General features: G+C 38.4%; 1 protein-coding gene across 1 annotated transcript in view; it reads left to right on the top strand.

Moving 5' to 3' along the window:
• The window catches only part of GPC6 (glypican 6), a 1,376,210-nt gene that overhangs the window by 1,190,461 nt on the left and 160,193 nt on the right, over nt 1-25,556 (top strand). The window lies entirely within an intron of this gene.

Below are 25,556 nucleotides of genomic sequence, written 5' to 3'. Positions count from 1 at the left end.
CATTTCTTGTTGTACTGGTTTGGTTGTAATGGATTCCTTGAGCTTTTTTTGTGTGTAGAAAGCTTTTTATTTCTTCTTCAATTTTAAACAATAGCCTTGCTGGATAAAGTAGTCTTGGTTGTAGGTTCTCGTTTTGCATCACTTTGAATATTTTTTGTCAATCTCTTCAGGCCTCAAGTGTTTCTGTTGAGAAGTCAGATGTTATCCTTATGGAGTTTCCTCTGTAGGTAACTAACTGATCTTCTCTTGCAGCTTTTAGTATTCTTTCTTTGTTTCTTAACTTTGCATTTTAATGATGATGTGTTTTGGCGTAGCCCACGTTGGGTTGACCTTTAGTGAGACTCTGTGCTTCTTGAACTTGTATGACTTTTCCCTTCATCAACTTAGGGACATTTTTAGTTATGATTTTTTTCAAACAAGTTCTCTTTCCTTTTTCATTCTCTTCTCCTTTAGAAACTCTATGATGCAGATGTTGCTCCCGTCATGTTGTCACAGAGTGTTCTCAGTCTTTCTGAGCCTCTTTTCTTTTTGCGGCTTTGAATCTGTGCTTATATTTTTCTTGTCCTCTAAATCACTGATTCAGTGCTCTGCTTCATCCAGCCTGCTGTTCATTCCTCCTAGTGTGGTCTTCATTTCTGATATTGTATTTGCTATATTTTTTCTTTTTTTTCTTTATTTTATTTTATTTTTGTATTTTTCTGAAGTTGGAAACGGGAAGGCAGTCAGACAGACTCCCGCATGTACCCAACCAGGATCCACCCAGCATGCCCACCAGGGGGTGATGCCCTGCCAATCTGGGGTGTTGCTTTGTTGCAACTAGGGCCATTCTAGTGCCTGAGGCACAGGCCATGGAGCCATCCTCAGCGCCCGGGCCAACTTTGCTTCAATGGAGCATTGGCTGTGGGAAGGGAAGAGAGAGACAGAGAGGAAGGAGAGAAGGAGGGGTGGAGAAGCAGATGGGCACTTCTCCTGTGTGCCCTGGCTGGGAATCAAACCCGGGACTCCGGCATGCCAGGCCGATTCTCTACCACTGAGCCAACCGGCCATGGCTAAGTATTTGCTATTTTTTGACTGGTTCTTTTTTATGATTTCAATGTCCTTTTTCATGCTTGCTATATCTTTGTTTAAGTCTCATTACATCCATCAATTGTTGCTCTAAGATTCTTGAGCATCCTAAAAATCATTATTGTAAACTCTGCATCTAGTAGTTTGGTTACCTCCCTTTCATTTAGTTCTTTTTCTGGGGATTTCTCTTGTTGATTCATTTGGGCAGCATTTCTTTGTCTGCCCATTTTGTCTGTGTATTAGGTGGTGCTGTCTGACTTTGAAGTTTTTGTGGTGTCCTTATGAGGAAGATGGGCTCAATGGTAATGACCTCCAGGCCACCTGTTTTTCTTGTTCTAGGAATATTTCTTGAGGGTACTATTTTCCCTCCTCTTATATATGAGTATTGAATGCAGTTGGTCCTTTCATGGGTATGGTTATTCTTTCAGGCTGGATGGCTTTAAGAGACAACCTTGATCATGTGTATTACACACTGTGCAATGTCTGTCCTGTTGGGTGTATTTATTCTCCACAGTGTCTAGTGCCTTCTAGACTCTTCTTTTGGGTGTACTTCTTGTGTAGCTAGCTGTGTCTAGCAATAGTGCTGTCTGCCACCCACTACTGGTAGTGTTAGTTCTAGGTCTTCTTGGGTTGGCACCAGCCATTGTTTATAACCTGCTGTGGGCTACTTGTCTGTATCCACTGTTCTGGTTACTGTTTGTGTCTGTTTTCAGTGCCAAGGTAGTATGGGAGATGCCAGCCTGTGTTAAAGATCAACTTCCTCCTGCTTAGAGGTGACAGTAACTCTATAAAAGTCCCAAGCTTCATAAGATTTGCCTTCACTTTTTAGTTGTTCCACCTCCTCTTTCAGCTGCCTGTTCTTCCCACAGAGTCCTCTGGAGAAAGACTATAGTGTGGGCTCAGACTGGCCTCACTTCAGCAACCTTTTTATAGGTTGCAAGCTTGATGAGTTATGGCAGCTGAGGTTGGGAATACAATATTAGTGGTACCTCCTACTTCACGGGTCTCTTGGTCAGGAGTTCAGTATGGGGAAAGTGGCCCCTACTCCAGAACCTAATCCCTCAGACACTGCTGGATACTCTAATTCTATTTCTCTCCAGTGAGGTGAACAGTAAGTTCAGATTGAGTGAGACCAACAGTCCCCTCTATAGAAATTCTTCCAGCTGGTGAGACCCTTGTCTCAAGGAGAAAGGCTGAGAGAGTCCTCTCATGGGGTTGACTGTGCCCCCCCTCCAGAAGGTGACTAAGCCCCTCGAGCAGACCCAACAATTGGCTGGTGGAGACCCACACTTTAAATGTCCATGCTCCAAGCTGCTCCTCTGACCCTCTGTGGAACCTAGCCCAGCAGGGCTGGATATTCAGCAGCTAGGCTGGCTGACTGTGAAGCTTCACCCTGTCCAATGTTCATGAGCCACTATTCCGGTGCTGATCACAGAGAACAGAACTCACCTCAGCTGGGCCCAGTGTGATGAGCTCTCCATTAGAACACTCTGCCTAAAATGGTTGTTAGGTCCTGTTCTCTGTATCTGGCCACTGGATATGCTTTCCCTGTGCCTCCCTGGAGGGAATATGATTGATGCAGACCAATAGGGGACACTGCCTATGACTGGCCCTCACTTCTTGGAGCTACAAGCAATCCAGAGGTTATGGCTGCTTTTGCTACATATTAGGCAATAACTTTCCATTGCCTTCTCCCAACTTCCAATAACTTCTATGCTACTTTCTGCCTCTATGAATTTGTCTATTCTAAGTACCTTATCTAAGTAGATTCATAAAATAGTTGTCCTTCTGTGGCTGCCTTATTTAATTACCATAATGTTTTAAGTTTTATTCATGCTGTAGCATATATCAGAAATTCATCCCTTTCTGTGGCTGAAAAATATTCCATTTATGATTGTATGACATTTTATCCATTTATCTGTAGATAGACTCTTGGATTGTTACACCTTTTAGTTTTTGTTAATATTGTTGCTATGAACACAGGTGCACAAATATCTGGCTCTCTGTTTTCTTAGCACTATCTTTAACATCACTGAATCTCAGTAACCAAGTGGACATTGCCAACTTTTTACATAAGTTGTGTTCAATGGTGTGACATCTATATAGAAAAGGTGATCACTCTAGTAACTGAAAGGCAGAAATCGTGGGCTGAACCAAAAACATGAGGCTAGTGTGTTTCAAATAAAAAAAAATTATTTTAAAAATGCCTGGGTACAGACAGGCTGAGACAAGCAAAGGGTGTCAGCCTCAGGGAGGGATGGAGCAGGGGTTATATGAATTTGTCAAAGGGCCTTGGGCAAAGGCAGCTGCAAGATAACTTGTTCTGTTTGTGGTTGGGTGTAGCACAACAGTTCCTCAAAATTGTCTGCACTCTGATCCAATCATCCCTTATCAGCATCCAGCTGCAAGGGAGGTCTCAGCCTGATTACCAAGTAAACAAATCTTTCCTCCTTCAGGCTTGCGTTGTTCTTAAGAAAGATGGTGGCTGAGTAACCATTTTATCTATCAGTGACATCTGCTGCTACCATCTTTATTGTTGTATTATTTGTTGTTGGAACACAAAAGCAGACCTCAAAGGAGAGGTGAAGGGGGTTGTATAGCTCAGCCTGAGGATTCATAAATAGTTTATCTGCACTTTGAAGATCAATTAGGGATATTCATCATAAGGCCCTTTGGAGGAAGTGCCAGCAGTTCAAATATTTTACTAAAGAAGAAGAAGATCAGATCTGAGAGATTCAAGTTTTTTATACATCAATCATGAGCATAGAGAGGGTTGGACTGAAAGGAAGAAAAGAGACCAGTTGGAGGGTTCTGATTGTTGTTCAGACACTGTATGATTTAGGCTGAAACTAAAATAGTGACTATATGGGGAAAGAATTGGAGACTAGCACCTTAGGGATCAATGGGTTTGAAAATAAGGAACAGGAAAGAATATTAGTTAATGTTTTGGGCCATGAGGTATAGTATCATTCTTAAAAAAAAATAGGGTGCTATTTAAAGAACAGGTTTAGCAGGAAAAGTAGATTATAAATTCTTCTTTGAATAGATCATTTTTAATAGATATGAGATCTGGGAAGCAATATCCACTGGTTAGTTCATTATAAATAAGGATTTGGAATTTACAAGTAGGTCAGTAAGGATAGAAATAAGAAGTCATCCACTAAGAGGGAAATGGATTCATAGGTGTAGGTAAAATTAAAGAGGGTATATAGAAAGGGTTCAGTCCTATACTCTGAAGGAGTATGAGGTGAGCACATTAACTAGTAAGCAAAAGGAAGGACAGAAGTAGCAAGACTGGTAGAAGGAAACAGAGAGATATTGTCCCAGGCATGAAGCATACAAGAATTTAAAGGACAGGTCAAGAGAGTCCAGAGTGGCAGAGAGGACAAAGATCTATAATGAAGTGGCCTTTGGTATCTTCATGGGAGCTGTTTCTAACCAAAACCAGATTAATGTGAATTGAGAAATTATTAATAAGAGATTAGAACATGGGTCTAGGCTATTTTTTATCAGAAGCTGATCTGGAAACAGGGCATAAGAGTCAGATTTTCAAGTTATTTTTAAATGGCAAATGGTAGCACTTGTTTAAATGATAAAGGGGAACTGAGTAAGGAACAGGGTTACCTGCCGAGGGAGAGGAGGTGGGACACACAATCAGTGGAAACAAATACGTAAGTCTTGAGGGGCATTTTGGTGGCCATTATTTTCTCTATGAAGTATAGAACAAATTCAATTGCTGAAATGTTTTAGCACAGGAAGGGGCATATGGATTTGCTCAGCACATGTTTGTTTTATTTAATTGTTGGTGGAAGTATATGGGCCTTGGAATAGCAAAGAGCATTGGAGGCCTGTGGGCAAGGGTGAGTTTGGTGTACGTATTCATTGAGTAAGGCATTGGCTCTCAACAATGTCTGGATCTCAACTTTAATATCCTGACTTACCTAGTGAAGACTGGGCATAGGAAGTTTTAAAAGTCTTGGTTGATTTTCATTGTATTCGAGATTGAGAATCACTAGTATAGAGAAAATTTAAAAGATTCTCTGAGCAAGGAAAGGCTACTTCTTAATAGGCCAACAGAGGTGGTCTAGGAAAGAATTGTTGCCTATAATATTGTAAAACAGGATCTATAGCATTTCATATTTCCTCCCAGATGATTAAATTTTATGTGTAAGACAAAGAAAGCAAAAGATAAATAATTATGAAGAGACTGAGAATAATAAAAAATTTATTTAATATACCAGTCACTACAATTAAAGTTGTCCATCTCCCTGCCTAACTGTGGGGCCATTAGAAGAATATATAAAAAAGAAATGGAAATAAGTTTTATTGGGGGCCAATTACATACCAAGCATCATATTTGGCTCTTTCATATTCAGTCTCCTTTAACTTTCTCAATATCCCATAAGATTGTTACTATCATTGCCATTTATAGGTTTCTAAAGTAAGACTCAGAAGATAACCTCATTTATGAATGAGAGGAGGAGCAGGATCCTAGTGTTTCTAAAGACTTGGGAGAAGAGTTGGGTGGCTCAGGATTAGGGCAGCTCATTCTTCTTTCCTTTTCAGTAGTTAAAAGTCTGAGGAAATAATCAGAGGAATGGCAATACCTCTTCCGTTTGTGATGTAAATAGTTAAAATACCATACATTTATGTGACACGTGCTACACAATTCAGTCTGTGTTGAATTTGACATTTCATTTTTCTAAAATTACCTTTGCCCTTTAGCATAACATGAATCCATTAAAAGGAAAAAAAATAAAAATTGTTATATGGAGATCTTGGAGAAGGTTTTTTATACCCTTGTGCCTCTGCTTCCGATCAATTTTTCTCTTCTATCCCAATAACATGGTTAACCAAGCCAGACAAAAACAGAGAAATGACTCTTTCCTCTTGTTTTTGCTACAGTGTCAAAATAATAAATAGGTTAATCATATCAGTTGTATTGACTTGGGACATTTGAGACACATACCACCCTTCAAGAGTACCATTCCAGGATTTTTATTGGAGGGATTACTCATGGCCTAAAAATAAACCCTACTTTTTCCTTTATTTGTGTGAAAACTATAGTCTAGGAAGTATTGAACCTTGTCTGAGAAGAAACTGCACTGCAGCTCCAAAATCTGCATCTTTGCAGCCACCTTTTAAAAATGCATCAGGCAATCTAGAATAAGCTTTTACATTAATGAGAGAAGATGAAAAACTGTGGCCACTGATTGTGAACCCACCAGAGAACTGTGTCATTTGTTTAGAGTGTATGTGTCACTGTCGTTTGAAACCTGAGTCTGTGGCTGCCAACACTATTGTTTCCACTGGCAACATGAAAGTGTGCCCAGGTCTTACAACAGGAGTCACTGGGGGCTGGGCAGAAGACTGGGAAGAGGCCTCCAGATAAGTCATTGATCATCCATACACCTTGGTTCCAGCATCTACAGAAAATGAATGTAGATTCCTCCTTCTCTACCACTTGTTCATGTGACAAAGAATCAACCCGTTAGACAAAATCAAGGCTCCTATTACTTTCTGTATTTGGCTTGTTTATTTGATAATGGGTTAAAAGTTAGATTTCCATTACTAATATATTTATTTATTGAATCTCTTAACATCTGTGCTCACTGCTTTGCTACAGAATAAACAAATGAAGATATAAGTTCATCTGTTCCTTACCACTAATCAAGGTTCTGGAGTTGGGAGTAACTCTTTTTTTCCCATAGAAGCTCAGTTTCTCTGTTTTCTATACACATAATCTTGAATCCTCTTTACTTTTCTTTCAGCCTATATTTATTGTGAGAATATGCATCAACTATGCATCAGGTATTGTTTTGGGCACTAACGAATAAAATATAATGAATTCTTAGTATCAATGCCTAAGATCTAGGAGAAGAGATAGATTGAAAGTAGATCATTATGCCACACTGTGTAAAAGGTGAGAAGAGAGAGAATCAAGGTGATGTGGGAGCCCCAAAGAGAAACTCTTAAAGAGGAATAACTTCAATCACTATGTTAAAAAATTTTAAATATTGTTTGAGGCCCTGGCCAGTTGGCTCAGCAGTAGAGTGTTGACCTGCATGTGGATGTCCTAGGTTTTGTCTCCTAGTCAGGGCACACAGGAGAAGCACCCATATGCTTTTCCACCCTTCCCCCTCTTATTTCTCTCTCTCTCTCTCTCTCTCTCTCTCTCTCTCTCTCTCTCTCTCTCTCTCTTCCCTTCATGCAACCATGGCTTGATTGGAGCAAGTTGACCCAGGTGCTGAGGATAGCTCCGTAGCCTCTGCTCAGGTGCTAAGAAGAGCTCAGTTGCTGAACGGAGCAAGGCTCCAGATGGGCAGAGAATCGCCCCCTAGTAGCCTTGCTGGGTGGATCCCAGTTAGGGCGCATACGAGAGTCTGTCTCTGCCTCCCCTCCTCTAACTGAATTTTTTTTTTAAGTTTGAAATTAATTGAGTATCTGTATCACATAATGATCTTCCTCAGGGTCATTATGTGACACAGGTGCACAAATAAAGACCCAATAGTGTAATATATGGAAAAGGAAGAGAGGTTAAAAAGTAAAGAAAGAAACAGAAAGCACAGAGTGAGAAGGTAAGGGACATGAGTAAGACCTGCTGAGAAGAAAAACCAAGGAGTGGGAAGTGACAGCAAAATGTACTAGGGTCAAGTTACAAGAAAAAGGCTACCAGAACATATCAGGGGCTGCTTAATGTGTGCCATGTATGATTTTGTAAATTAGATTTGTATAAGCCCATGCCATCAATATAAATTGACTTATATTATCAATTTGGTTTTTTGACATTTATTCCAAGAATGGAGAAGCATAACAGTTGAGTTGGAAGAGAAGGTTTTAGGCAATTGTCACTCTCCTTTTTATTATGAATCTACCCAGGAGCCCAACTCTTTCCAAGTCAGAGCATGGATAGCCAATTGCTCATTGAACATTCCCATCAGGTATCTGCTCTATCATACTTTCTTTTGAAACCTAACCCTTCATTCTTCTATAGGTTCCCCTTTGTCATCATTCTTTTCACTATTTCCTTGTTTTCATTCCCCTTTTTATTCTGTCCTTCTTATCTGATATTTTATCTTCCATTCCTCCTAGACCTCTCACTGTCTTCTTTACTTAGCTAACTCCTAATAACCCTAGCACACTTCAAAAACACAGCTCCGGAAGGTTATCTCTGTTCCCCTTTCATCCTCTCCAGATTGATTGAAATGCTCTTTCTCTGAGGTTCCAGTGCACTTGGTACATGTTTTCTCTTTAGCTCTCATCACACTGCATAATAATTGCTACTGTGTTTGTCTGTCTTTCCAGAAGTCTGGTAGCTGGTAGGGGATTTTATACATCACAGCTACTCAGCTGGTTCATACAATACATGTTGGCTGGTTCAATGAATGAGTAAATGAAAAAATGCATCGACAGTTAACAAAGTCAAGAGTTCAAAATCTTTAGTCTCCCACAGATCTTCAACAGCTTAGTCATCTGTAAGTTATACTCTTGCATACGCTATGTATAATTGTAAATAAAAGATAACATCTGACCCACTCATTTTTAATCCCACTGGTGCTATTATAAGCACTCTATTTTTAAATCATTTTTCAATTTTCTTATTTTTTTATACTATGGTGATATTATTAGTTAACATTTAAAAATAAATTAATAATTCTTAAAACCCTTCTCTTCTCAACAACAATAAACAAAATGTAAGCCCAGATTTAGTCTTGTGGCCTAGGTACTTGTATGTAGGAATGGATGATTTAGGGTTAATGGGGAAGAGTTTGGTTGTTCAGAAAATATTACTTTGTGGTTACATTTAGAAATCAGTGGTTTCTGAACATTGGATCTAGTTTATTTATATGGGAACTAAAGAATACAGAGTTTAGCTTGGATGCATATGGAATGAAGTTGGTGAACGTTCAGTCTAATGCAAGGTTGGAAGAACCAATACACATTATCTGTGTCCAAAAAACCTAAATATACTCAAGACTTCTATGTCATCAATATATGTGAAGAAAAAGACATAAATGTATACAATATAGATACATACAACAGATAAATCTTTTTGTCAGAATGGGTTAATTCAGTAAATATCTGGTAGCTTTTCTCAGAATGTCCTACTACTAGAATAGCTCTTAATCTTAGAGTTCTGACCCAGTTCCAACTAAGTAATTATTCTACCTGCTTAAATTCCCTTTCCATTGCTGCTCAACACAGAATTCTTCTTAATTTCTCATCCCTTCTCTAGTGTTCCTTTACCCTGAAAAACAGCTTCGTGTACCACTCTATAGGTGACTGTTTTTCCATGATGAGTGAGGCAATTTTGTTATGTTAAGTGCTTTGGGGGAAAAAAGCACTTATACTGCTCCCATAGAAATGCAAGCTAATATTTCTCAATGAACCTTCCTCACCGCTGTTGTGCCGTGTGGCATTTTTGAAACGAAGAGGCCTTTCCCCATTTCAGTTTATTTATGTGATGTATTCAGAATAGGCCCATTTCCTGAATGCATCTGGGAATATGTTGAAGAAATATGAGAGAAACAAAAATTAAATACAGATGAAGTTAAACAGCTAACAGTAGAGAGGCCAGTGGCATTGCTGAACTGCATCATCAAACCTAGATCTAAAATTCTGACCAATCTGGAAGAATGAGAAGTAATTACATGACTCATCTTCCAGTGTATCTTTCATCTAGCTAAATTCTAAATTATAGCTCTAAGAGGGTTTTAGGATAGGCAAATGTGTCCGAACTACAGAATTCAGAGCTTCATAGACAGTGAGTAAAATAGTTTGTGCAAACTTATTGAATATGCTTATATGCAACATTTAAAAGGCAGCCACATTTTTGAAAAATATAGCAAGCAGTATACTCAATGTGTATAGATATACAACCCATTTGTTTCTGGAATATATGCCCTTGCTTTTTAAAAAAAAATCAGTCCCATTCATTGTCTTTCAGTTGCCTCAAAACTACTGTTCCCTCCTTAGAAAAATCTCTTAGCTTGTTTCCAAGATACATGTTTGCTTCTAAAAACAGTGGTATTATTGATCTTTAAATACCCAAAGGTATCTTAAGGTTAATTCAGTGTATTAGCAGAAATAACTTGACATGTTTCTAAAACCTAGGTAAGGATACAAATGGGAAGGGTCTGGAAATCAAGTTTTGGACTCTCGACTCTATTATCAAATAGGAGATATCACCCTCGTTTGTTTTTTTTTCTATTTTTATCATAAATGAATCAACATTTTCTCTGTTCTTTTATCTTAAAACTTTACACAGGAACTCAAGGAAATAAGAGAAAATTTTCCAGAAAGACATAAAGGCCTTTGACATTAGAAATTTTATTGAACCAAGTAACAAAGACTTACCACTCTGAGGTGCATCTCTAAATTTTGTGACTCTTATTGTAACATTTTGATTAATTATACAAGCATTTCTGGGTCTTTCACATTGCCTTTTGAGTATGAATATTTTTAAATCTTTTAAAACATTTAGAGGCAAAGATAGAAAGGGTTAAAAGCTTGGAAGTTGAAGTCTCATGGATTTGGGTCAACATCATATCCATTCTCAATACAGAACTGCTGGTTTGAATAAGTTGATTCATTTTCTTTAATATTGGACCTAAGAGCAGCATTTACCTCTTAGAATTGGGAGGATTAAATGGGATACTGCATGTACCACTTCCCTGCAGGTGCCTAGGAAGTGAGTATCAATTGGTGGCCCTCCAACAACTGAGCTGTATGCTTGCCTCCAAATCTGAACAAATGCTTAGCTGATGATCCTCTAAGTATCTATACCTAAATCTTTCCTTATGAACACAAAATGCCAGTGACCATCTAACACAATAATGCACAAAGTTTGATACTACTGCCTTATTTTTCAAAGTTCTGCTGCCCAAGCATTGTAATTTTAGAATGGATCTGGGACCTTAGACTCATTTTCCTATGACTGACTGGTTTTTCAAGAATCATTGATAAATTCCTATTGGTTCTTTAAAACTTACCATTTTACACTCATATTTTTTTCTTCCTTGAATATTATTTTAAGTGAAAACATTCTGGAGAATGGAGCTAAAAGTAAAAGCAGAGGATTTCCATGACCGGACACACACCTTTCCATTTCTCACACTATGTTGAAGATACTCTGCAGCCCACATCTTCCCAACCTGCACAGCTTGAATTTGTTTTCATGAGCTACCTCCTCTCTGTATCCCCATAACTTTTCTTTGTCAGTGCCATCATGACCTTCACTCTGACTCTTACTGAACACCCTGCACTCCTCTGTCCAATTGCACCCCATGCTTGGGTCTGACTGCTAGATCAGTGGCCTCCACCCACTTTCTCTTTGGTTTTTCTGCCAACCGCCCATGTGCTTTTCCTTATCGGTCCCAGGTGCTTTAGCATGCATCTTCCTAAATGATCTAGAGCTGTAGATCCCCATAGTTTTGGAGCTAAATGCACAGGAACCCAAACATATCATTTCACTTATGGGAATTAGTGAAATCAATGTGATATGCTTAGCCTCTGAAGGAAAATCTAAAACATGCATTTCTGTTTTATGCATTGAAAACCTCTTCCAATTGCATGGGAAACGAACATTTCTTAATGTCTGTTTTATAAATGTAGGAGGTTTATTATACTGTGGAAAATAGAGCTATATTCTCTTGCCTTCATTTATATCTCTGTATTAAGAATATTTCTCCATACTAAAGTTTTAACTATTTGTACTTATTAATTAAAAATATGTTCATTTTACTTAGTTTTTAAATGAATAGTTAACTGTCAACTTAAAAAAATCTATCTTAAGTTGATAATCAAAAATATGAACAAATAATAGATAGTAACAATATTTATTTTATGGCAATGCTAAATGTGGTAAGAACATATAACTATAAAAAATAGTTACAAAAATTAACTGTCTCGACATGATAAAATATCATATAACCAATAAAAATGTTGTCTGTGGTTATCTCTGTCTCAGTAGATTTTAGATGACTTTTATTCTCTCCATTTTTTGTTGTTGTTTTGTATTTTCCAAATTTTTCATGATGCACTAACGTAAAGAAATACCCATGAAAATGTCCAATAAGGAGTTGAATATCCATGCCCTGGCTTAGAGAGAAAGTTGGGCTCTGGGATAAATTTATGATCAAAAGGAAATGACTGTTGCTTAAAAACTTTCCTTCCAACTCAGCTATGTGTTTTGTTTTGTTTTCTGATAGAGACAGAGAGATAGAAAGAGAGACAGATAGGGACAGACAGACAGGAAAAGAGAGAGATGAGAAGCATCAATTCTCATTGCCGCTCCTTAGTCTCCTTAGTTTTTCATTGATTGCTTTCTCATATGTGCCTTGACCCTTGACTAGAAGGCTGCAGCAGAGCCAGTGACCCCTTGCTCAAGCCAGTGACCTTGGGCTCAAGCCAAGGAATTTGGGCTTCAAGCCAGCAACCTTTGGGCTCAAGCCAGTGATCATGGAGTTATGTCTGTGATCCCATGGTCAAGCCAGCAACCCTGTGCTCAAGCTGGTGAGCCTGCACTCAAGTCAGATGAGCTCGCACTCAAGCCGGTGACCTCTGGGTTTTAAACCTGGATCCTCTGCATCCCAGTCCAATGCTTTATCCACTGCACCACCATCTGGTCAGACTGTGTTCTTAAGCATAACAAAGAATCTACCAAGAAAATTATAGCTTTCTGAAAACGAAATAAATGAAGTTATCTTTAATTCTATGACTGGTGTCAAACATTCCTTTATCAATCATAGGCAGGTCCTCAGAAGAGAATATATCTCCTGCACTGTCATAATCAACAGCTTGCTTTTCAATGGTAAGTTCTAGAAGAGTCCAAACACTAAGAGAAAAGCCCCCCAAAAAGAAAGTGTGAACCCAACAACTTGCAATAGGAGAGGAGGACCTCAGCATGAAGTTCCCAGTGGCACTTGTTATTTAATGCAACTTAACAAAGGAGGAGGACCAGAAAATACAATTTGCTACCCTGGAGCAGGCAATGATTGCCCCACCTCTTCCTCCTTAACAGCACACAGAAGTGCTCAAGCTCATCTGCCTGGCAGTCAAGTAGGTCTCCTTGGCTAGAAGGGCAAGTTTAAGCAATTCATCATTGTTAGATCTGCCCTACTCTGAACAGAACCTACTCTAACCACTCCAAGGCTATGAGCCCTTGGTCAAGCTATTTCACCTCTAGGGTCTTAGAAAGAAAGAATAGTACTTCCTACTGCATAACAATGCTGTAAAAAACAAAATGAATCTCTGTGTGCTTAAACTGTTAGAGCAGTGCCAGGTTTTTGGAAATGCTGCTAAAGTACTCACTTCTGCTATATGGAGTTCTCATCTCTCTTCCCCTCTCTTCCTTCCTTTCTTCCTCTCTCTGTCTCTCTTTCTCTTTTTCCTCCCCTCCTTAGCGAGAAAATGATCATTGTCTTTACCATGAAGCATAAGTTGAAGATAACATTATACAAGATGTAAAGAAAGAGAAAATGATAAAAGTTACCTTGCCATTGAGTGTGTCACCCTTGGAGATGGCATGGTCTGGTGCCTCCCAGGAGGTTTAAGGTCATTCACCTCCTGTGCTCTGCCTGAGTCCATCCATCACAAGCTACAGAGCAATCTGAAAGTGGCTGTTACTTATGCTGGGCTTAACGGTGCCCAAGGGAGACCAAAGTGTGAACCAAGCCAGCTGCCACTAGTGCCAGGCCTGGGGCCACATAGCAAGAGGTGTGGGGTAGCAGAAGCCAGATACCGCTTATTTGAGAGATTTTAGAAAAGTCTTAAACATGAGTGAAGACAGGCCATTCATAAGGAAAAGCCTCTAGAAACAGCTTGGTGGGGCCTGCAAGTTGGGTGGGGCAGGGTCTCAGGAAATCACCAGGGTGGGACAAACAGTGTGAGCCAGGTGATGGAGATTCAGATATGGTGACAGTGTATATGTGAGGATGGGGTGGTCTGGGAAATAGAACAATGATCTCTGCCAGCACTTCTGTCTGACAGAAAGTTGCTACCGCAGCTGTTGTTTTGATGCTAGACAATTCAGTTCCTCCCCTGTATGTCCCTGGTCATCAGCTGCTACCCCAGTGCTGGAGCTCAGAGGGACTGTGTCTGAGTAAGTCTGTGCATGGGTCCTTTAAGAGGAACTGCCTGGGACTCTAGCAGCCTCTGTCTCACTCAGCTACAGTCCCTGCTGGTTTTCACAGCCAGAAGTTACAGGGGTTTAATACTGGCTCTGGAACCCGGAACTGGGATGCCTGGTGTGGAGCTGGGACCCGTCATTTCTCAAGGGGGACCTCCACAGGCGAGATAGCCCTCCTGATTTTTATTGGCCACATATGAGTATGAAACTAGCCAGTGTTTTTCCACTCCTTCTAACAGTCTGGATGTGACTTCTTCTTTAATTCCCTAGTTGTAGGACTTCCATTCAACTAGATTTCAAGTGGGTCCAGATGATGGTTGTTCTATAGCTTAGTTGTAATTTTGATGTGGTTGTGGGAGGATTTGAATGTGCCCTTACCTATACTGCCATCTTGACTAGAAGCCTCCAGAGCTTATGCTTTTAACCAAAATACTGTACCACCACTCATTGTTAGGAATCTGTCACCAATAATGTAATAACATCCTGTGCTACCACAGAAAGTCCCATTGATGGGAGTCAAGACTACGTACTACTAGTGTGTGGAGCGTTAATCCATTTTTTGAGTTGGCTTACAGATTGGGGGTGGGAAAGAAATGAGGGACATTCAGCTATGACCTACTCAGAGTTCATGAAGGAACAAGGGGTCACAAGTCTTTACCCTATTATCTATTATAGTTAAGTAGTATATATTTTGATTTCCATCAAATTCATGATTTAAAATACCTACTCTTTCTGCTTTGTGATATAACCAAATATCTCAAAGATTTATTATAGCAGTGGGATGATACTTATGTTTTTGTTATTATGTTTTTATGAAATTCAATGCATCATTCTGCTAAACCAAAACCAATGTCTGAAAATGAGTTTTATAGGTTCCAATTTCTGTATGGTGCTGGGACTACTAGTGAATTAATTTTCCCACAATTTGCATTTTCTTTTACAGTGTTGAAGCAAAATGAGCTTCTTTATTTGCACTGGTTTTGAAATGAAATTAGTTTGTATATTTCTTTTCTTCCTGGTTTAGTTTCAAAGTAAACAGTTATTATTTTCATTAAATTCTCTTATATTTCGCTTCAGTTCTTTAGTTACTATAATTAATCAGGGTGGTTACTCCTGTTTTATTTTTGAATTAGGTACCTGTGCACTGTTTTAAATTGCATTTAATTGGTTCGTTTTCATTTTCTATTGTTCACCTCGCTTTGGGGTGTATGATTTCTTTAGTTAGATCTAATTCCTGTCATGGCTTGAATCTTTTTTTTATTGATCTTAATTTATTGTGTTTACATAGATTCAAGTGTCCTACTGAGTATATCTCCCCCCACCCCCATGTTCCCTTCGACACCCCCCTTGCACTCACTCCCCAACGCCTTCCCCCTTTCCCTCCAAGATTTGCTGTCCTGCTCTCTATAAGGCTGTGTTATGTATATATAATTTCACTAATCTCTTTCCCTTCTCTGATCCCATCCTCTCATCCCCTTTCCCTATGGCCTGATTTTTTAAAGTATCTTTTCATGAACTTAAACATCATACAGGATTGGAAAAATAGGGAAAAAAATGATCATCAACTTGATGTTTAATGAATGTAGACAAATTACAGGGAAGGCACAAAACTGACATTCATCACAGAAATTGTTTTAAAAATTAATGCAAACTTGTAGTTTTGAGAAACAGCAGGAATTACCTTGTTTGGTTAAACTTAAAATTTCAATAGCATAATTTTTTTTGATTAACCTAAAAATGACCTCTGACAGAAAAAAAACCAGCCATACTTTTTCAATTTCAAGCTAAAAGATCTAAAAAGTTATTTCTATCTCATAAAAAAGTACAATAAGATTCTAAATTCCCACAGAAACTCTTCATCTACCTTATAACACATCAAAGGCTGCCGAGGGGCTATTTATCCTGTAGGCCAGTGATAATAAAGTTTTGCAGGCATTTGCAATAGTGTGCGTGGCAGGAGACTAGAGAGGAGGAAGTTAGAGGCAGAAAGGAGGGGAGCAAGTTACTTTTTATTAAGTTACTAGGAGAAAATACCGGAACATTTTTAAAATTTGTTCCAGTAATTCATTTAAAAAAACGTTCACTTAACAATCTTAAGATTCAAGTAACAGTATTGTTCTAGGGGTTGAGACCACAGAATTGAACATCAAAGATGAAGTCCCTGCCTTCTTGCAGGTGACATAATAGTGGGAAAAAGAGGGACAACAGCGAATATACATATAGTAATTCAGCAAGTACTAAGTTCTATGAGGAATAATGCAATTGGATATGGACCTCTAGGAGACTGTAGGGTAGTTAAAGAAGGCTTTTTTGAGAAGTGGCATTTTGGTAGAGATAAAAAGAAAATAAGAGATATATAGAAATATCTAGGGAGAGAATATTTAAGGAAAAAGGAACAAATGGTAAATGCAAAGGCAGAAGAGTGCATGGCCTCATATTCAAGAAACAGCAAGGAAACCGGTGAATGAAAATGAGAGTTGCTGTATGTTAGGTCATAGACGTAAACTTGGAAAGCAGGATGCCTGTATAAATGTGACACAAGAAAGAAATTTAAACAAATGATTGGTAAATTTGAATATAAAATTTTACAAAATTTTTTACAGCGAATAAACTTCATAAACAAAATCAAAATATATATAACAATAACAACTAGGAGGAAAATGGTAATTCATGTCACAAAAGAGCTGGTGTCTTCAATGTATTCTAATAATTTCTTTACATCAACATGAAAAAATCTATAACCCAACAGAAAAATAAGTGAACAAAGATTATGAAAAGAAAAAGCAATAGAAATAGCTTTGCTTATAATTAGAAGTCAAGTAAAAACTGCGCTGAGATGCCAATTTCTTACCCTAATCAAATTCGTGAAGATCCAGACATTTGATCTTAAAACCAAAAGTTTGAGACTTAGAGAATCAGAAACTCATATCTTGCTATTGGGAATGTAAACAGGTACAGCCTTTGCAGGGAGAACTTGGACACTTTCAAAAATTTAAATATTCATACCTTTGACCCAGCAGTTTCACTTCTAAGACCCTAACCAACAGATTTATTTGCACATGTATTAAATGAATTAATTGGAAGGACACTCACTATGACATTGTTTGTATCAGCATGAAACCATGGAACAACTTAAGGTGGGAGAAATAAATCTATTGTAACAAGGGGTGGAGTCTCATTATGATCTTCTTTTTAAACTTGAACCCTTGGAAGTTCTTGAGGAGGTAAAATGAGAACAGAGCTGCATTTAGAATAACTTGTCTGCCATCAATTTTAGGTTAGATTAGGTGTGTGGGAGTCCTCAGTGACACTAATGTCATTTAAAGTTGGAACTACAAGGGGAAAGTCTGTGTAGAAGGTGGGGGACGCCAAGGATGGTGGTAGGCAATGCCGCTAAGATAGATGGGGTCCAGCTTATGAAGGGCCTTTCTTATGCCAGGCTGTGAGGTTCAGACTATATCCTAAAGGTAATGGCACCTTTAGAGCAAGGCAGTGACCTCATCAGATTTGTATTTTTGAAAGACAGCTCTGCCTGACCTGTGGTGGCACACTAGATAAAGCGTTGACCTGAAATGCTGAGGTCGCCAGTTTGAAACCCCAGGCCTCTCCCCCTTCTCTCTCTCTCTCTCTCTTCTCTAAATTAAATAAATAAATAAATAAATAAATAAATAAATAAATAAATAAATAAATAAATGAGATAGTTCTGTTGGCAATGTCAGAAAAGAGAATACAGAGCAGCAATGCCAGAAGTAGAGAGAGAGATCAGTGTAAAAAAATATAAAATATAGTCCCAAGAGGGGAAATATTCTCTCTGTTTGGTAGTTTTATGAATTAGAATTCTAAAAATGAAAATATCTTAGCTATAGAATTTCCCTAGAAAGCAAAACCAAAATTTTTTAAAAGTAAACTCAAGAAAAGCTCCTAAACCTTCTGACTAGGTAAGTTCAAGTTCTCTTTTCTGGTTATTCAGCTCATGGTGTACCCCTCAGTCTCCACCAGCTGAGCTCTTTCCAGGCCTCTCCTGAAATACAATCCTGTCCAAGATCTCACTAGCATTTTAATTAATCAGTTGGGTGAAAGCAAAGGACACATGTCTACTCTGTGTGCCTGTCTCCCGCAAGCCACAGGAGAAAGCAGAGCCTTCTCATTGCATCCACGCCATGGGCATAACTGAGCCTATGTATAAACACTGAAGTAGCTTTTTTTTTCCTTTCAGTGAAAAACTGGGTGCCAGTGAATCAATGTACTAGGGTGCCTATAAAATTGAGGGATCTTTATTTTTTACTCTTTGTCTGCTTCTCAGTAGGGAACATATCTTGGTCAGGTTAAAATGAGAGTGCTGCAGATGTACGAGAGGGGGAGCATTGCTTCAGAAGAAAGAGCAAAGTTGGGGGCTCTGGAATTCTGAGAAAATGGGAAAGCACATTGTGCTTATCACTTTCACTTTTCAAAGACTATGTTATTAGGAAAAATTTAGATTTCATGAGAACTTTAAAATAACATGTTATTATCTTAATTCAAATTTCCTTTAAAAAAAGAAAAAAATGTTTAAAATTTAATTTGTCACTTCAGAAAGTTTCCAAATGCCATAAATATGGCAGCCGCGCACTGCTTCTGCACCCCACAACCACTGACCTGTAGTGAAATACTGACACAGAACAAATAGTTCTTAAGTTGAACTTCTTTTTTTAAGATTTTTTGTTATTGATTTTAGAGTGAGGAGAGAGAGAAAGAGAGAAGGGTGTGAGGAGCAGGAAGCATCAATTCAGAACAGTTGCTTCTCATATTTTCCTTGACCGGGCAAGCCCGGGGTTTCAAACCAGTGATCTCAGCATTCCAGGTCAATGCTTTATCCACTGCACCACCACTGGCCAGGCAAGTTGAGCTTATTTCAATTAAGTTCTCTCTTTATTTCAGTTTTATGGAGATATAATTGGCATACGACATTGTGTAAGTTTAAGGTATACAATATGTTGATTTGGTACATTTATATATTGCAAAATGTTTATCACACACATTTTATTTAACACCTCCATTGTCTCACATAGTTACCTGTGGTGTATGTGTGTGTGTATGTGTGTGTTCATGTGCGTATGTGTGTGTGTGTGTGTGTGTGTGTGTGTGTGTGTGTGTGTGTAGATGGGAACTTTTAAGATGTTTTCTTTGCAACTTTCAAGTATAAGATACACTATTGCTAAGCATAGTCACATCCTGTAGGTTAGATCTCAGATCTTATTCATCTTATAACTAGAAGTCTGTACACTTTGACTACCTTCACCCACTTCCCCTAACCCCTTCTCAACTGAATTTTCAAGGTGATTTCTACTCTACAGTTCCTTAGGAAAAGCTTAATAACATCTCTTTTTAAAAGAAAACGGCTTTCTCTTCTTGCCTCCTCTGGAACGTTTTAAAAAAATCATTCTTTTCCATATTAAAATCATTATGTAGCAAAATCATTACTGATTTTACATCTCCTTTTTTCAAGGAATAAATTAAAAACATGTTTGATCCTAGAGGGGTACAAACCTTCAGCAGTCTATGGAGCAAGACAGTTTCACTTCAGTGCCACCCAGAGCTTAGAGGGAACAGTGAGCTCCCTGTGGCAGAGCCTTTATTCCTTATAAAGTCAAAGACTTAGATGAAAGTCAGAATTGTTGCCTCTTTCCAAACTTGTTCTCTAGCTCATGCTCACATGCCAGGGGAAATATGATCCTCATCTGAGGGTGCTGGTGTGTATTCAGTATACCATAACGTTCTACTGTAATGCTCTGCGGACTTAGAGCAAATTCTGTTTGTATGTTTCCTTTAGAGCAAAGTGGTTTTTATTTTCTCTTGACCATTGCAGTGTTTGTAAACAAGGGTTACCTCATAAATGGTAAATTTATTAATTATTAATTTATTAGAATCCTAGATATTTGAGTCCTGTCAAAAAGTAGTGAGTATTTTGTAAGTATTATAACTTGGCTGCTCCAGTTTCCTACTGCTATGAAATATACTATCCCCAAATTTAGCAGCCTGAAATAACAACCATATTATTAAAAGTCACAGGACTGTGGATCAGGAATTTGGGCAAGGCTCGGCTGAATGACTCTTCTGCACCATGTGGTGTTGACCAGGATCACCAGATGGCAGTCAGCTAGCTGGCAGATGGGTTGGTCTGGAAGATTGCAGACAGCCTCACTTATATGTCTGGCACCTTGGCAGATATGTTCATCCATTGGAGCTGCTATAACAAAAATAACCATGCTTAAACTGTAAACATTTATTTCTCATAGTTCTGGAAGCTAGGGAGTCTTAGATGCAGACACCAGCAGATTTGGTGTCTGGTGAAATTTCACTTTCTAGTTCATACTCTTCTTGCTATACCCACCCTCTGTGCTAACACACAGTGAGAGCACCTCTGTGTGTGTCAGGACCTCATGCTGCGATCCCAGTTATTTCTAATCATTTAAATTTTAGTCACCCTTAAGAAACAGAAGTCACACGTACTGCTTCAGTAAGGCAAACATCTTCTGTTTAAAAGGAGAAACAAGACTCGGATGGCATTGGATATTTGTGCAGGAAAGAACTGATGATCATTAGCTGACATCCTAAAAACTGCCCCAGTTTAACTGACAATAGATAATAGCTTCAAGAATACAGTAAAAAATAATGTTCCAAATATTTCAAATATAAATGGCACAGAAATAATTATGATAGCACAGGATGACAGCCTCTGAAGTATGTTATGGCCATGATCTGACTTAATTGGTTTCAGAGAAACTTGTCAACTACTGCCATGGTGTAATGAAAGTACTGTGTGTTTCCTTCACTTAGGGAAGAGAGATAAACATAGCATTATTCAACCCCAGCAAAGAGAGGGGTTTCTCCTGGTGCCTGGGGAGTTTGGTGACAGCTTTGCCCAGCAGGTAGGAGGCAACCCAGTCAAATAGAAACACAACTGGCTGCTCTGTGGGGCACACAGACCCTCTTGCCCCTGGGGGTCTGTGACCCAGGGGTTGCCACCATTCACTCCCAGGCCTTTTTCTTGTCCTAGGTCTGAACAGCTCTGTCCTTCCACTGTCACTTTCTTCTTGGTAACATGTCTAAACTAGACTCCTAAAGGCAGGAACTAGGAGCATGATGCTGTAGTGGAAATGTGAAGTAGTGGAGAAGTTTTTTGAAAAGTTACTTTTCTTTTTGTGGCCCTGCGGTATCCTGTTGTGCATATTTAGAACAAAAATGAGAACTGGGGGAAGGGATGATTATATCATAAGGAGACAAACATTTTCAGGCTCTTTATCTTGAGATATAATTGACATATAACATTGTGTTAGTTCAAGGTGTACAACCTAATGATTTTTTTATATATTGCAAGATGATTACCATAGTAAATCCAGTTAGCATTATCACCACACAAAGTTACAGATTTTTTTCTTGAGACCAGAGCTTTTAAGATCTACTCTTTTAGCACCTTTCCAATAAACAGTGTTGTTGATTGTTGTTGCCATGCTGGACATTACATCCCCAAGACTTATAACTGGAAGTTTGTACCTTTTGACCATCCTCACCCACTTTTCCCACCCGATACTCTCTACCTCCAGTAATCACCAACCTGTTCTCTGTATTTATGAGTTCAGTTTCTTTTTAATTTCCACATGTAAGTAAAATAACACAGTATTTGTCTTCTCTGTCTGATTTACTCACTTGGCATAATGGCCTCAAGGTCCATCTGAGTTGCCAAAAATGACAGGATTTCCTTCTTTTTATGGCTGAGTAATATTCCATTGTCTATGTACATGTACCACATCTTCTTTATCCAGTCATCTCTCAGTGGACATGTGATGTTATTTCCATATCTTGGTTGCTTTAAATAATACTGCAGTGGCCCTGGCCGGTTGGCTCAGCTGTAGAGCGTCGGCCTGGCATGCAGGGGACCCGGGTTCAATTCCCGGCCAGGGCACATAGGAGAAGCGCCCATTTGCTTCTCCACCAACCCCCTCCTTCCTCTCTGTCTCTCTCTTCCCCTCCCGCAGCCAAGGTTCCACTGGAGCAAAGATGACCCGGGCGCTGGGGATGGCTCCTTGGCCTCTGCCCCAGGCGCTAGAGTGGCTCTGGTCGCGCAGAGCGAAGCCCCGGAGGGGCAGAGCATCACCCCCTGGTGGGCAGAGCGACGCCCCTGGTGGGCGTGCCGGGTGGATCCCGGTCGGGCGCATGCGGGAGTCTGTCTGATTGTCTCTCCCCGTTTCCAGCTTCAGAAAAATACAAAAAAATAAAATAAAATAAAATAAATAATACTGCAGTGAACATGGGGGCCCAGCTATCTTTTTGAGATAGTGATTTCATTTTCCCAGAAGCACAATTACTGGATCATATGGAGTTTACTTCTAGATTTTTGAGGAAACTCCATACTGTTTCACAGTGGCTGTACCAGTTTACATTTCCACCAGTAGTTCCCTTTTCTCCATTTCACTAGTTGATCAGTACAATAATCATTGTCACTCTTTTTTTAAACTGTAGTTTAAAAAAAAAAACATAACACGAAATCTACCCTCTTAACAAAATTTTAAGTGCACACTACAGTATTGTTACCTGCACATTACTACTCTTAACGATGATTCTGAAGTTTTCACCCAATCTATATTGGCTTTTGAGTTTGCAAAAGAGAATCTAAATTTTACTTAATAAAGTATATGTGCATTTATATATGTGTGTCTTTGTGTATTTAAAATTAATATTAGTCTAAACCAGATTTTAAAAATCAGCTTAAAGTAGCATATTCTAACTAGTAATCAACATTAAAAAAAATAAATAGATGTATACCTACATCAAAAATTTATTATTATAAATTAGTTTGTATAACAAAGCAAATAAATTGAGATAAAAATAGAAGTATAGAGGCAAGCAATTTGAGTAAGTATGGCCTTTTGGATACATGTTTAATATTTAGAATCATCAATAGGATTGTATTTTTCCAAGGCCAAGCAGGCAATGCTCGGGAAAAAGTCACCCTGAGCACTTCCATTATGGCTAAGGTCAAAACAGAAGAGAAGAGTGTGCAGACCCAGGAACCTAAACGGAAGCACTGGCGGTGAAGGAGCAGGGAACAAACAGATTAAAATCACCAAAGGGAAGTTTCCCACTTTCTAATATGAATCAAACAGCTTTTTACCTTACTTATTGAAGGGAATGTCTAATAGAGAGGGAGTGTTTTTAATTTAATCAATCAAGAAAACATTCTTAGAGATGTTTTAGATCCCATCATTTTAGTTGTGACACTAAGTCCTTATAATCCAATCCAAAAATTTATTCTTTTGCCCAGAGCACAACTGCTTTCAAATTTCCACTGAAGCCAACATTATTACCATCTCAACTCAACCCAGTTATGTTAGATAGATATACTGTGATGGACCAATATACTATATAATGATTTATTCAGATATTTATATAAAACACACAATTAAGGGTTTCATACTTATCAGTTCCTTTAATTGCATTTTTATTAAGTCCATGAGGTCAGTTCTTTTTCATGTTTCAAGGCTTCTTGATTCTTTTAGCAGGATACACCTGTCCGGACAAATTTGTTCATTTGTCATAATTAATCTTTGTCAAAAAGCCTGATGAAAAGTCTAAGAGGGAAAGGGATTATTTTTGACAAACTCACAAAGTAGATATAAAGGCATGAAAGAAACAGACCAGCTCTCAGGCAACGGTGATCCACCTTTTTAAATCTTAAAGGAGAAAACATATCTAATATTAAAATACTAAAACCAAACAACATGCATTCTCAATCTATATAACCAAATATTTAGATCAGAAAGATTCATTTACATTGCTACTTTTTTTTAATAAGTTCCTGCTGTGACACATACAGATAGGTCTGCATTATCTATGGAAAATATCAGAAAGTATTAGGGCTTCTTAGTGACTCCTTTTCACAATTAAGTGATTCACGTCATGTGCATCGATGAGAATACATGGGACAGAGTACTGGGGATGTGGCTGGGATAGAGACACCTCCCTAATGCTCCTGGATGTGTTTACTGTCACTCATTCCACAGAGAATGGAGCAAGTACTCAGTTATGGGGTCTGGCTGAGAAAACCAGAAAACAGGATAAAAGCTGATGCTGTTCACAAAGCCTGACTCTTTAAGAATGTGATTTTTTTGCTTCCCAGACCATACTGTATCTCTCTTATGAAAAAATTAGCCATCTTCAAGGTTTTCTCAGGAGCCTCACTCATAACTACTTATAACCCTGAAAATGTTTTGATGTTAACCATTTGTTGAGCATGGTTGAATTTGTAATAAAGATAAAATTTGCTTTCTTTACACTAATACTATAAAATAGCTACTATAAATAGGGCTTTACATTAATAATATAATACATTTAAAAGCAAATTATATGATATATTTCTAGTTGCATGCTTAAAATATTCATGCACAGAGAGGGAAAGGAAGCCATAGGGCATATACCACACTGTTCATAGTGTTATTCTAGGAAAAGGAATTATGGGTATATTTTTCTCCTTCATTTTTCTTTTCTATATTTTGTAAGTGTTTTGATAATAAATATATATTATTTAGGAGAATGGAAAGTGTTTTAAGATTGGCTTCCAAGAGCTTTGACAATTTAAAAATTTGAGATCTATTGCATCTGTATGTGAAAAAGTCTAGGCTGTGCTGTCTAATGTAGCCATAGTCTCATGTGGATATTTAAAATGATATTTAATTTAATTGAAAGCAAACAAATTTTTTAACGATTTAATTTTTCAGTCACACTAGCCATATTTCAAGTTTCAATAGCCACATTTTCAGCATTATAGGAACTTTTATTTTACAGTCTTAGTAGAGATAAGGTTAAAACTATACCCTGGATATTGAGAACACGAGTTGGCTACTTCCAGTGGCATACAAATGGACATATGCCCCTCTTGTAGACACGGAGAAACTGCTCAACACCAGTCCCTTTTATACACTTCTCTACTATGTGGCCCAATAAACTCAGAAATTTGTCCCTTAGCCTTCCAATTTGTTAGTGAGAGAGCAAGGACAAGAACTCAATTTTTAGCTCCTAATTTATAGTTCATGCCTCCATATCACTATTATCATTTTCTCCAGAAACTAAAGCTTCCCAAGCAATATTTTCAGTTCACTATAATGTCATAGACATTTTTTGAGTGCTTACTAGTGATAGACACCAAATAAGCCATGAATATACAAAACCAAGTAAGATAAGTTTCCTGATCCCCAAGGGTGTCAAAGTACAAAAACAGAAGGGCATGGTAGATAGAGTAATAGCACAAAGTATGGACAGGTCTGTTCTTTTCAGAAAATGCAGAATGGCTTTACACACATAGATATGCTTGAGTTTTGGTCCTGAC

Source organism: Saccopteryx bilineata, chromosome 6 (genome assembly GCF_036850765.1).
Source record: "Saccopteryx bilineata isolate mSacBil1 chromosome 6, mSacBil1_pri_phased_curated, whole genome shotgun sequence".
Classification (NCBI taxonomy): Eukaryota; Metazoa; Chordata; class Mammalia; order Chiroptera; family Emballonuridae; genus Saccopteryx; species Saccopteryx bilineata.
Note: the sequence above shows the minus strand (reverse complement) of the source record. Positions and strands in the feature narration are given on the sequence as shown.